The sequence below is a fragment of the Saccopteryx bilineata genome, chromosome 5 (assembly GCF_036850765.1).
Source record: "Saccopteryx bilineata isolate mSacBil1 chromosome 5, mSacBil1_pri_phased_curated, whole genome shotgun sequence".
NCBI lineage: Eukaryota > Metazoa > Chordata > Mammalia > Chiroptera > Emballonuridae > Saccopteryx > Saccopteryx bilineata.
Genome location: NC_089494.1, coordinates 66,491,563 through 66,503,981, shown reverse-complemented (window position 1 = coordinate 66,503,981; position 12,419 = coordinate 66,491,563).

Genomic DNA, 12,419 nt, shown 5'->3' with positions numbered 1-12,419 from the left:
CTCTACCCCTCCCCCTCTCCTTCCTCTCTGTCTCTCTGTTTCCCTCCTGCAGCCAAGGCTCCATTGGAGCAAAGTTGGCCCAGGCGCTGAGGATGGCTCTGTGGCCTCTGCCTAAAAAATGATTTAAATTTTATAATTGTGGGTTCATATGCAATCAGAGGGACAAATACATAATGACAGGAAATGATTTGACTTTGGGTGAGGGGCACACAATGTAATCAACAGTTCAAATGCTATAGAGATGTTCACCTGAAACCTATGTACTCTTCAGTGTGTTCCCATTAAATTTGGTTTCTAAATTATAAAAAGAAATTAATATGCAATCATACAAAATAGCACATAGAAATTCTGTGTATTTTTTACTCAGTTTTTCTCAATAACTAAGGTGACCAATTGTCCTCCTTTAGGGAGGGATAGTCCTTCTTTTGTAAATTTCGTTCTCCCTCGAAAAGTGTCCTCCTACATGTCCTCCTTTTTGGTATTGGAAGACTAATGTGTAAATGTTCGTATTCGATTGATGTAGAGTCGATCCATTGCATGTGATGTGATGTATTTGTATCTAAATGAGTACTTTTATTATTTAGATACAGCTATTATTAAAAATTAATAGTCATGTTAGCATAATTACAATATAAAATATTACAAATGTTTTTATTATGCATTTATCATATTATAGTGTATTATTTTTTTAACTTTTTAAAATTTTATTTTATTTTTTTACAGAGACAGAGAGAGAGTCAGAGTGAGGGATAGACAGGGACAGAGAGACAGGAATGGAGAGATGAGAAGCATCAATCATTAGTTTTTTGTTGCGCATTGCGACACCTTAGTTGTTCATTGATTGCTTTCTCATATGTGCCTTGACCATGGGCCTTCAGCAGACTGAGTAACCCCTTGCTTGAGCCAGCGACCTTGGGTCCAAGCTGGTGAATTTTTGCTCAAACCAGATGAGCCCACGCTCAAGCTGGCGACCTCGGGGTCTCGAACCTGGGTCTTCTGCATCCCAGTCTGACGCTCTATCCACTGCTCCACCGCCTGGTCAGGCTATAGTGTATTACTGTTGCAATGAATAAAATGTTTCTTTTATTTATGATATTGTTTTCTTCAATTTATTTTTGTCTTCCTTTTCATTGTAAAAAAGTTGGTCACCTTACAATAACAACACGTCACAAAACTATAGTACAGTATCACAACCAGAATATTGACAGATACAGTCAAGATATAGCATTTCCATCACCACAAAAATTTTTCATGTTGCATCATTTTAGCTTCCTATAAGCAACCTATGAGGGTTCCAAGTTCTCTATCTCATCAACACTTGCTTTTTTCCATTTTTTTAGATTATAGTCATCCTAGCAGTTATGAAGTAGCAATTTATTGTGGTTTTGATTTACAATTCCCTGATGTAAACATCTAGTGATGTTGACCATATTTTTATATGCTTCTTGACCATTTATATGGTTTATTTGGATCAATAATCCAAATCCTTTAATGTTTTAAAATTGTGTTATTCATGTTTCTGTTGTTGAGCTGTAGGAGTTCTTTGTATATTCTGCATACAAGATCCTTATTAGATATATGATTTGCAAGTATTTTCTCCCATTTTGTGGATTGTCTTTTTACTTTCTTGGTAATGTCCCTTAACATGTAAAAGTTTTTCATTTTTGATGTCCCAATCTATTTTTTAGGTGTTATATCTAAGAACTTGTTGCCTATACAAGATCTTGAAAATTTGCACCTATGTGTCCTTCTAAGAGTTATACAGTTCCAGCTCTTATAGTTAGGGCTTTCATCGATCAAGTAAATTTTTGTATGTGATATTAGGAAGAAGTACAAATTTATTCTTTTGCATGTGGATATCCAGTTGTCTCAGCATTATTGAAATTACTGTACTTTCTCTCATGAATGGTCTTGGCATCCTTGTAGAAATCAATTGAACATAGATGTATGAGTTTATTTATGGACTCTAAATTTTATTTCATGACCTATATGTCTCCTCTTATGCCAGTGTCACACTGTCTTGGTTATTATAACGTTGTATTGAGTTTTGAAATGGGAAGTATGAGTCTTTCAGTTTAGTTCTTCCTTTTTAAGCTTGTTCCAATTCTCAGGGTCACTTGCATTTTTATATGAACTTTAAGATCAACGTGTTTCTGCAAACTCAGCAAATGAAATTTTCATAGGGGTTGCAATGAATCTGTAGATAAATTTGGGAGTATTCAATATATGAACTTAGGATACCTTTTAATTTATTTAGATTTTCTTTATTTTCAACAATGTTTTATAGTTTTTAGTGTTCAAGTTGTACATTTATTAAGTACTTTATTCTTTTTGATGCTGTTGTAAACTGATTTGTTTTCTTAATTTTATTTTTGGGTTGTTCATTCTAGTGTTCATTTCATTTTTGTTATAGATCTTGTATCCTGTAACTTTTCTGAACTTATTAGCTCTAGTTGTGTGTGTATTTATTTCTTAGTATTTTCTATATATAATACCATATAATCTGCAAATAGAAATGCTTTACTTCTTTCTTTTCATTCTGGATGTCTTTTTTTTCCCCCCTTGTCTAGTTGCTCTGGGTTGAACCTCTACTGCAATGTTGAATAATGGTAGTGAAAATAGACATCCTTGTCTTATTCTGATCTTGGAGGGAAAATGTTCTGTCTGTCATTGTTAATCATAGTGTTTTTCATAGGTGCCCTATTAATAGATTGAGTAATTTTCTTCAAAAGCAATAATTTTAATGCACCATTCTTCAAAGTTGATTTTTTTTTTAACTCCTGAAATATTGAGGCAGTAGCAAGGAAAGCCTGACAGTTGAATAGATCCAGATAGTAGTTTTGACAAAGTAGTACAAGAGAAGCATGAGAGATAACATTATAGGTGGTATTGACGAGAGAATGGTTGTAGTCCCTGACCAGGTAGTGGTGCAGCGGATAGAGTGTCAGCCTGAGACACTGAGGACCCAGGTTCAAAACTGCTGTGGACTAGCGCAGCTCCTAATAATGGTGCGGAATTAAGGTAACATATTCATTAAGAAAAAAGGATGGGACCAGGAGGGCTCTTCAAATGCTGATGGCAATATCCAAGTGCCCCATAGCCCCAGTTTGCTTTATTATATAGCCATATGCAAGTCAAGGAAGTCCTTGATACAAAGTTACACGTCCAAGGCTAAAACAGGAATCCCCCTATCATGCATAAGTGAAATCAACCAACATCTGAACAAACAAAGAGTAAGAGGAAGGGCATGTAAATTGCTTCCAGTAACCTAAGGAAGCAAGTGAAGTGGGTGCAAATACTCAGCATCATAGCCAATGTGGAGGTGGTGGGGGGAGAACTTAGCCTTTTGCTAAGACTCGAATCCACAAAGGCTTTTTGCCACTTAGAGTCCACAACAAAAACCCAGAGGTGGCTGGCTTGAGTGTGGGATCACCGGCTTGAACTTGAGATTATAGCCAGGACTCCTTGGTTGCTGGCTTGAAGTCCCAGGTCACTGGCTTGAGCAAGGGGTCACTGGCTGGGTCAAAGCCCCCCATCAAAGCACATATAAGAAAGCTGTCAATGAATAATTAAGGTGCCACAACTATGAGTTGATGCTTCTCATCTCTCTCCCTTCCTCTCTCTCTCTCTCTCTCTCTCTCTCTCTCTCTCACACACACACACACACACACACACACACAATGTAGTGCTAGATGGAGAAAGAACTGAAAATGAAGAGATTGAACCTGACTGGTGGTGGCTCAGTGGATATAGTGTTGACTTGGGATGCTGAGGTCCCTGGTTCAAAACCTTTGCTTGAGTGCAGGATTATTGACACGATTCCAGGTTGCTGACTTGAGCCCAAAGGTCTCTGGAAGTTCACTGGCTTGAGCAAGGGGTCACTGCCTCTGGTTGAGCCCTACAGTTAAGGTACATACGAGGAGCAATCAATGAACAACTAAAGTGAAACAACTATAAGTTGGTGCTTCTCTCTGTCCTTCCCCCTTTCTCAAAAAAATATTGAAAAGGGTGAAATTGAGAGGAACAACAGTAGAGGGATGAGAACTTGATGATGTTAATAATAGGTTTAATGGAAGAAAGGGAGTGAGAGATCTAGAACATTAGAAGTTGCATTTATTTCAAATAATGGACTATTGAGGTTTAAGTTTTGTATAAAGTACATGTTGGGTGTAGGTAGGAGCAGCGATTGACGGCAAACAGCACAAAGGATCTTTTTAAAGGTGATGGAAATGTTCTAAAATGATTTTGGTGATGTTTGCACATCTCTTTACTTAAAATCCTTTGTATGCTTAAAATGGTCATCACTAAAATGTTTTAAAGTGGGTAAAAAATACATTAGAATATGGATCAGTTCTAAGAGATGGCAAGGCTGAGGGTGAGGCCACGAGAATGGCAGAAGTGAAGCAGAGGAAGGAGATCAATGTCTGATCACATGGATGCTGAAATCTCCAGAATAGTGGTAAGGACTCAAGATGTGGAAGACTGTCAACTCTTTAAAAAAATGTAGAGGCAAGATTGAATTGTATAGCACATTGATAAAGGGAGTTAAAGAGTGATTTCAATACATACCACAAGACTCTTTGCAAGTACTTAACCCACATTACCAGGACACCGCTTGCTTAAACTTCAATTGATGGATTAGTAAAATTTGCTATTAGTTCCATGTAATAGACACTGTTCTAATGGTAAGTGGGAGCTATGTAAAATGTGCAATCCTTTCCAGTAGATAGTTAACAATTTAAGTGGGGAAACCAAAGACAAACATTGTAAAAGTTTAGTAAAAACCACTAGCATCGATTAGCATGGCTAAAATAAAATAAGGGGAAAATGAAGACACTCACAATACCAAGTGCTGGAGAGAATGTGGAGCACATGGATTTCTGACACATTGCTTATGGGAATACAGAATGACACAGCCTCCTTGGAAAATAGTTTGGCAGTTTCTTATAAAGTTAAAGATATACTTGCATATGACTCAGCAATCTCACTTATAGGTATTTACCCAAAATAAATGAAGACATATATCCACATAGAAACTTATATATAGATATTTATACTTGATCTTAGCCAAAAGGCTGATAAGTGATTATATATAGATATTTGTAATAGTTTTATTTAAAGTCAGAAAAACTGTAAACAACCCAAATGTTCACCAATTGGTAAATAGATAAATTGTGGTACATCTGTACACACCATGGAATACTACTTAGCAATGAAAAAAAAAGAACTATTGATAAATGCAACAAACTAGATGAATATCAAAAGCATTATGTTAGGTAAAAGAAGCTAAACTTAAAAAGTGACATATAGTATAATTTCATGTATATGACACTGTGAAAAAACAAAACTACAAGAAGCAAAAAATCAGTGGATACTAAAAACTGGGTTGGGGAAGGGATCGACAATAAAGGGTTATGAAGAAATTCTTTGGCATGATGGACTGTGGTGATTACATGGCTATGAATTTTCCAAAATTCATAGAATGTACTGAAAAAGGGTAAATTTTAATGCATGTAAATTATACCTAAATATATTGGATTTTACAAAAAAATTGAATAACAATAACGAGCCAGTCATTTATATATTAATCTTACTGTTTTCAAATTTTTGGTGTCAGGAGAGTTTTATACTCTTTAAAATTAAGAAAGGCCTCAAAATTTTTTTGTTTATGTGGGTTATATCTACTAATATATTTATATTACTGGAAATTAACACTAAGAAAAATTTTAAAATTCTGCCATTAATTCACTTAAAGCAATAATTCCATTACATGTTAACATAAGTAACATATTTTATATGAGAAACAACTTTTCCATATCAGAAATTAGTGGAAAGAGTAGCATTGTATTATATTCTTTAATTCAATTTTTAAAAATTTATTTATTGATATTTTTAGAGAGAGAGGAAAGGAGAGAGAAATAGAGACAAAAACATCTATCTGTTTCTGTATGTATGACTGGGGACTGAACCCACAACTTGTGCCTATTGGGATGACACTCTAGCTATCTGGCCAGTGTCTGTTACATTTTTGTAAATATATTTAAAGTCTGGCTTAATAGAAGAAAGTTGGAATCTCATCTGCTTTTGCATTTACTTTGTTGTGATATCGTGTTTCGGTTGAAGTATTTGAAGAAAATCCATCCTGATACAAATATTTACAGCAGTTGAAGAAGCAATGGGTATTTTTACTGCCTATTCAGATGATTGTGGATAGTCTGTTATGACAGCACAGTTTAAACAAATAATTTCTTGAAGTTTAGTTGCAAGGTAGAATCTTATCAATGAACTTTTAATACTGTTAAATTACAATCCATGAACCTATCTTGGACTTTGAATAAAAATTTTTACTCACACAAGATTTTTTGCCTGACCAGGCGGTGGTGCAGTGGATAGAGCATCAGACTGGGATGTGGAGGACTCAGGTTCAAGACCCCGAGGTCTCCAGCTTGAGTGTGGGCTCATCTGCTTTGAGGAAGGCTCACCAGCTTGAGCCCAAGGTCGCTGGCTCGAGCAAGGGGTCACTTGGTCTGTAGTAACCCCCCCCCCCCTTGCCCCATCAAGGCACATATAAGAAATCAATCAATGAACAACTAAGGAGCCTCAACGAAGAACTGATGTTTCTCATCTCTCTCCCTTCCTGTCTGTCTGTCCCTATCTGTCCCTCTCTCTGACTCTCTCTGTCTCTGCCACACACAAAAAAGATTTTTTAACATGCATCAATAACTTAGAAAATAATGGTTTACTGAGTAATCCAAGTCTCCTGACATATTTTATTATATATTATCAGAAAATCATATTTGTTAATATCATTCTCACCTCCCCAGAAAAATCTTTACCAACTGGAAAGATTGTCAAGCTCATTGTGGCAGATACAAATTTTCCAAAATATTACACTTTGCTTAAAACCTTAAATTTATTTTATTGGCAAAAAATACTGCCAGGTGTTAGCCATGAAATGACAGGTTTAGTTCATCCATTTATCAGAAAAGGGCTGCCAAATACCAAGTCTGAATAACTGTAATTTGCCTGTCAGTCATAATTTCAAGTAAAATTGTGCGATTAATATCCAGAATATGTAAAGAATGAATAAAACGAAATAACAAAAAGACAAGACACTTCAAAAATGGGAAATGACACAAGCACATGAAAGGATGCTCAGCATTATTAGTCATCAGAGAAATAGAAATCAAAACCACAGAAAGCTCACACAGCTCGGGTGGCTGTTAACAATAAGATGGAAAATAACAAATGTTCACAAGGAATGGAGAAACTGGATCCCTTGTGCATTGCTGATGGGAATGTAAAATGGTGCAGCCTCTGTGGAAAACAATTTGGTGTTTTCTCATAAAGTTGAACATAGTGGTATCTTGTGATCCAGTAATCCCCCTTCTAGATATACAGGATAGGCAAAAATAGGTTTATAGGTATGAGTACACAAAACAGTTTATTCTTGTATTATTTTTTATTAATTATTTTCCATACAGACTATTATAAACCTACTTTTGTTCCACCCTGTATATCCCAAAGAATTGACAGCAAGTACTGAGACAAACGCTTATTTACCAATGTTCATTTTAGCATTATTGAAACTAGACAAAAGATGGTAACAATTCAAGTGTTCATAAGTAGCTGAATGGATAACAAAACATTCATCTGTAGATGAATGTGGTGTATACATATAGTGGAATACTATTCAGACATAAAAAGGAATGAAATTGAGAAGCATGCTACTACACGGATGAACCTTGAAAACATTAACCTAAATGGAAAAAGCTAGACATAAATGACAGCTATCATATATGAAATATCTAGAATAGGCAAATTTATGGAGATAGGAAGTAGAGGCACTGGGGTCCATGGGGGAAGGGAATGGTGAGTTATTGTTTAATAGATATGGATAATGATAAAGTTCTGGAAATGGATGGTGGTGATAGGTGCACAATATTATAAATGTACTTAATACCACTGAGTTGTGTACTTAAAATGATTAAAATAGTAAATGTTATGTACATTTTGCCACAATTATTAAAAAGCTGCTAGTTTAGCTTACAACATCATATATGTGCCTTTTCCTAGAGACCACCAGGAGACTTCAGTATGAAATAGAGGTGCTTTATGTGTAATTACTAAGTCATTGAAAATTTTAATATGTATCTTCATGGATCAAAATGTAATAAAAGTAATATATTTTGCTGTTTATTGAAGCAATTTTAAAGGGAAAATTGGCCTGTTTTTTTTTTTTTGCAAGTATTTAATCAGAAGAAATACAATGTCAACTAGATAGTTTAGTGCTACTGTATTGCTTTGATTCATATGACCAAGCAGTTTTATCCATCCTTGCTTTTGCAATATCAGTGTAAATGTCAATGCAGTTGTTCTGGGATAAGTCATGAGATTCAAGAAAGTTATTCAATACTTTGAATGTTTCAACATGTAATATGTTGATTGCAAAACCTGCACATAAATATCATGTTTGATGATTATTTGGTACTAAATCTGGACAAATACAAGGAAAACATTAAACATCCCCATTATGCTCCCTTCTAATCACTTTCCAACCCTGTTCTCCAAAAGTAATCACTATCTTGACTTTTAAAAATGTTATTGATTGATTTGAGAGAGAGAGAGGAAGATAGAGAAAGACAGAAACATTGGTTTGTTCCTGTAGGTGCCAACAACCTTTGTGCATCAAGATGATGCTCTAACCAATGGAGGTATCTGGCCAGGGCACAATCTTGACTTTTTTTTTTTTTTTTTTTTTGTATTTTTCTGAAGCTGGGAACGGGGAGAGATAGACAGACTCCCGCATGCGCCCGACCGGGATCCACCCGGCATGCCCACCAGGGGCGACGCTCTGCCCACCAGGGGGCGATGCTCTGCCCCTCCGGGGCGTCGCTCTGCCGCGACCAGAGCCATTCTAGCGCCTGGGGCAGAGGCCAAAGAGCCATCCCCAGCGCCCGGGCCATCTTTGCTCCAATGGCTGCAGGAGGGGAAGAGAGAGACAGAGAGGAAGGAGGGGGGGTGGAGAAGCAAATGGGCGCTTCTCCTATGTGCCCTGGCCGGGAATCGAACCCAGGTTCCCCGCACGCCAGGCCGACGCTCTACCGCTGAGCCAACCGGCCAGGGCCACTATCTTGACTTTTAACACAAAAGATTAATTTTGTCAATTTTTTTTTTTTACTTTATATAAGTAGAATCATTCTCACTATGTAAGATTTCTTTTGCTCAACATTATGTTTGTAAGATTCATTCAGGTTTTGCTCATTTTCATTATGGTATAGTAATTCATTATAAGAATATATTATATATAACACCATTTTATATTTTAAACATTTTAAGGGTACAATTCAAGAGCAATAGTTATATTCATAATGTGTTGTTCAACCATCACCACTTAACTCAGTTTGTCAGTCTTTTCTTTTGTTTTCACACTCTCATATCAGAAGAATAATAATTGTGAAGTAGGTTACAATTTATAATATGCTTGCATCAGTCTGTAAACTCCATGTCAGGAGCACTGTATGTGAATGGTGCCCCCTGGACGTGGGTCATGCCAGGCCATGCCATGGACCGTGTGTTTTGTTCACAACAACTAGTCGGGGCTCAACAAATATTTGTTGAATTAATTTGTTGCATGAATAAGGCAGTGGGTAAAAATCTTCTAGTCTTTAGTAGGGATTCAGAGAAGGAAGCTTTCCTTGGTTTAAAAAAAATGGAGGAAAAGAAAATTAGAACAACTTGTTATGGTATTAAATGATAATAAAGAAGGCCCCAGAGGGTTGCTTAACATTTATAATCTTGGAAAAGTTGTCACTGTAGAGGAGCTAAAATAGGTCAAACGGTTAATGCAATGTCATGCTTTTCTCCTCCAAAATATTTCTAAAGCACAAGTTGAGAAAATTACTAAAAATGTCTTTGCTTCAATATTAAACAAATGAAAGTCTGGCAGTAAGTATACTTGCAAGGTAGTTATTAAGGTAGGAAGGAAGGAAGGAAGGAGAGAGAGGATAAGGGAGAAAGGTATATTAAGAACAATGAATGACTTTTCTTTGGAGGTTTCTACTTCTTTGGGGGTTTTGAAGGCTATGAAATGAAGGGTATCACTGCTACTTGTAAAGTGGGGATAATGAGAAGTACCTTTTAGGGTTGTTTTGAATCTTTTTTTTTTTTGTATTTTTCTGAAGCTGGAAATGGGGAGAGACAGTCAGACAGACTCCTGCATGCGCCCGACAGGGATCCACCCGGCACGCCTACCAGGGGGCGATGCTCTGCCCACCAGGGGGCATTGCTCTGTTGCGACCAGAGCCACTCTAGCACCTGGGGCAGAGGCCAAGGAGCCATCCCCAGCGCCTGGGCCATCTTTGCTCCAATGGAACCTCGGCTGCGGGAGGGGAAGAGAGAGACAGAGAGGAAGGAGAGGGGGAGGGGTGGGGAAGCAGATGGACGCTTCTCCTGTGTGCCCTGGCTGGGAATTGAACCCCGACCTTCTGCACGCCAGGCCGACGCTCTACCACTAAGCCAACCGACCAGGGCCTGTTTTGAATCTTAAATGTGATCACTTGGAAGAATTCCTTGTACATAGTAGCCATAATATTTCTTACTGTGTGAATTTCAACATTTGCCATTAGAATTGGTGAATCTGCTGTGCACATAGAGACTGTCTGGTGTGCATTTGGAGGCCAGGTAGAAATGGAGAGGTTAATGTTGTAGGCATTGTGCATGTTTATGTTTCTAGTAGGTATGGTCTCTTCTACCTTCTGATAATAAGGGTGGCATGGGCCACAAGTTGGGTCAGAGTTGTTGTCCAGGGTTTGAAGTGGGTCTGGCAAAGAAGTGACCTTTTTCTCTGTTGTGAAGTTGTGAAGAGTGGCCTAGAGTTGCAGGTTGAGGGAGGCCCATGCACAAAGACAATAGAGTGGAAGCTCACTGGAAGCAAAGATGAGTATACATCCAGGTTCATTTCCCCCTTCCCTCTATTGTTTATACAATCTAATATGGTCCTCTTTTTGGCTTAAGCTAGTTCAAGTCAGGTTTTTATCTCTTGCAACCAAGAACGTCTTGAAAAATACAAAAACAATTTTGAAGTATGTTCATTAATATTTGAATTATTTGTTCAAGTATCTAATTTTAGAAGCAATGATATTTTTTATTTTTAAAAGTTTTTTTTTAATTTTTATTTATTTATTTATTTTTTACAGAGACAGAGAGTGAGTCAGAGAGTGAGATAGACAGGGACAGACAGACAGGAACGGAGAAAGATGAGAAGCATCAATCATTAGTTTTTCATTGCGTGTTACAACACCTTAGTTGTTCATTGATTGCTTTCTCATACGTGCCTTGACCGCGGGCCTTCAGCAGACCGAGTAACCCCTTGCTGGAGTCAGCGACCTTAGGTTCAAGCTGGTGAGCTTTTGCTCAAACCAGATGAGCCGGCGCTCAAGCTGGCGACCTCGGGGTCTCGAACCTGGCTCCTCTGCATCCTAGTCCGACGCTCTCTCCACTGCGCCACTGCCTGGTCAGGCTAAAAGTTTTTTTATTCATTTTTAGAGAGAGAGAGAGAGAGAGAGAGAGAGAGAAAGAAAGAGAGGGGAGGGAGGAGCAGGAAGCATCAATTCCCATATGTGCCTTGACCAGGCAAGCCCAGGGTTTCGACTGGCGACCTCAGCGTTCCAGATTGACACTTTATCCACTGTGCCACCACAGGTCAGGCACAATGATGTTATTATATATATCACTTATTTACAGTTTTAAACTTATCTGTGTGTTTTTTTTGTTGTTGTTGTTTTTTTGTATTTTTCCAAAGCTGGAAACAGGAGGCAGTCAGACAGACTCCCGCATGCACCTGACCGGGATCCACCCGGCCCGCCCACTGGGGGGTGATGCTCTGACCATCTGGGGCGCCACTCTGCTGCAACCAGAGCCATTCTAGCACCTGAGGCAGAGGCCACAGAGCCATCCTCAGTACCTGGGCCAACTTTGCTCCAATGGAGCCTTGGCTGCAGGAGGGGAAGAGAGAGACAGATGGGCGCTTCTCCTGTGTGCCCTGGCTGGGAATCGAACCCGGGACTCCTGCACGCCAGGCTGACGCTCTACTACTGAGCCCAACCGGCCCGGGCCTGTGTGGTTTATTTTAATTTGAAAAACCAATTTAGAAATGTCACCAGATTCTTCTTCGCATTAAGATGCAATAATTAAAAGAGCACAGTTTTTTAGAAACTATTTTTTAGCTTTCTCTAACTGCAGCATATTGCATTATTATTCAATTTCTTCAGTAGAGTAACAGTAGCATGCTTTAATATAATGTTATGAGATAGAACATTTAAATGAGTACAGAGTTTTCAGCAAAATTTCAATCTGGCATTTCCTCATGGAAATATGATTGTTGTAGTAATTCCCCATGATACAGCACAGTGATTTGA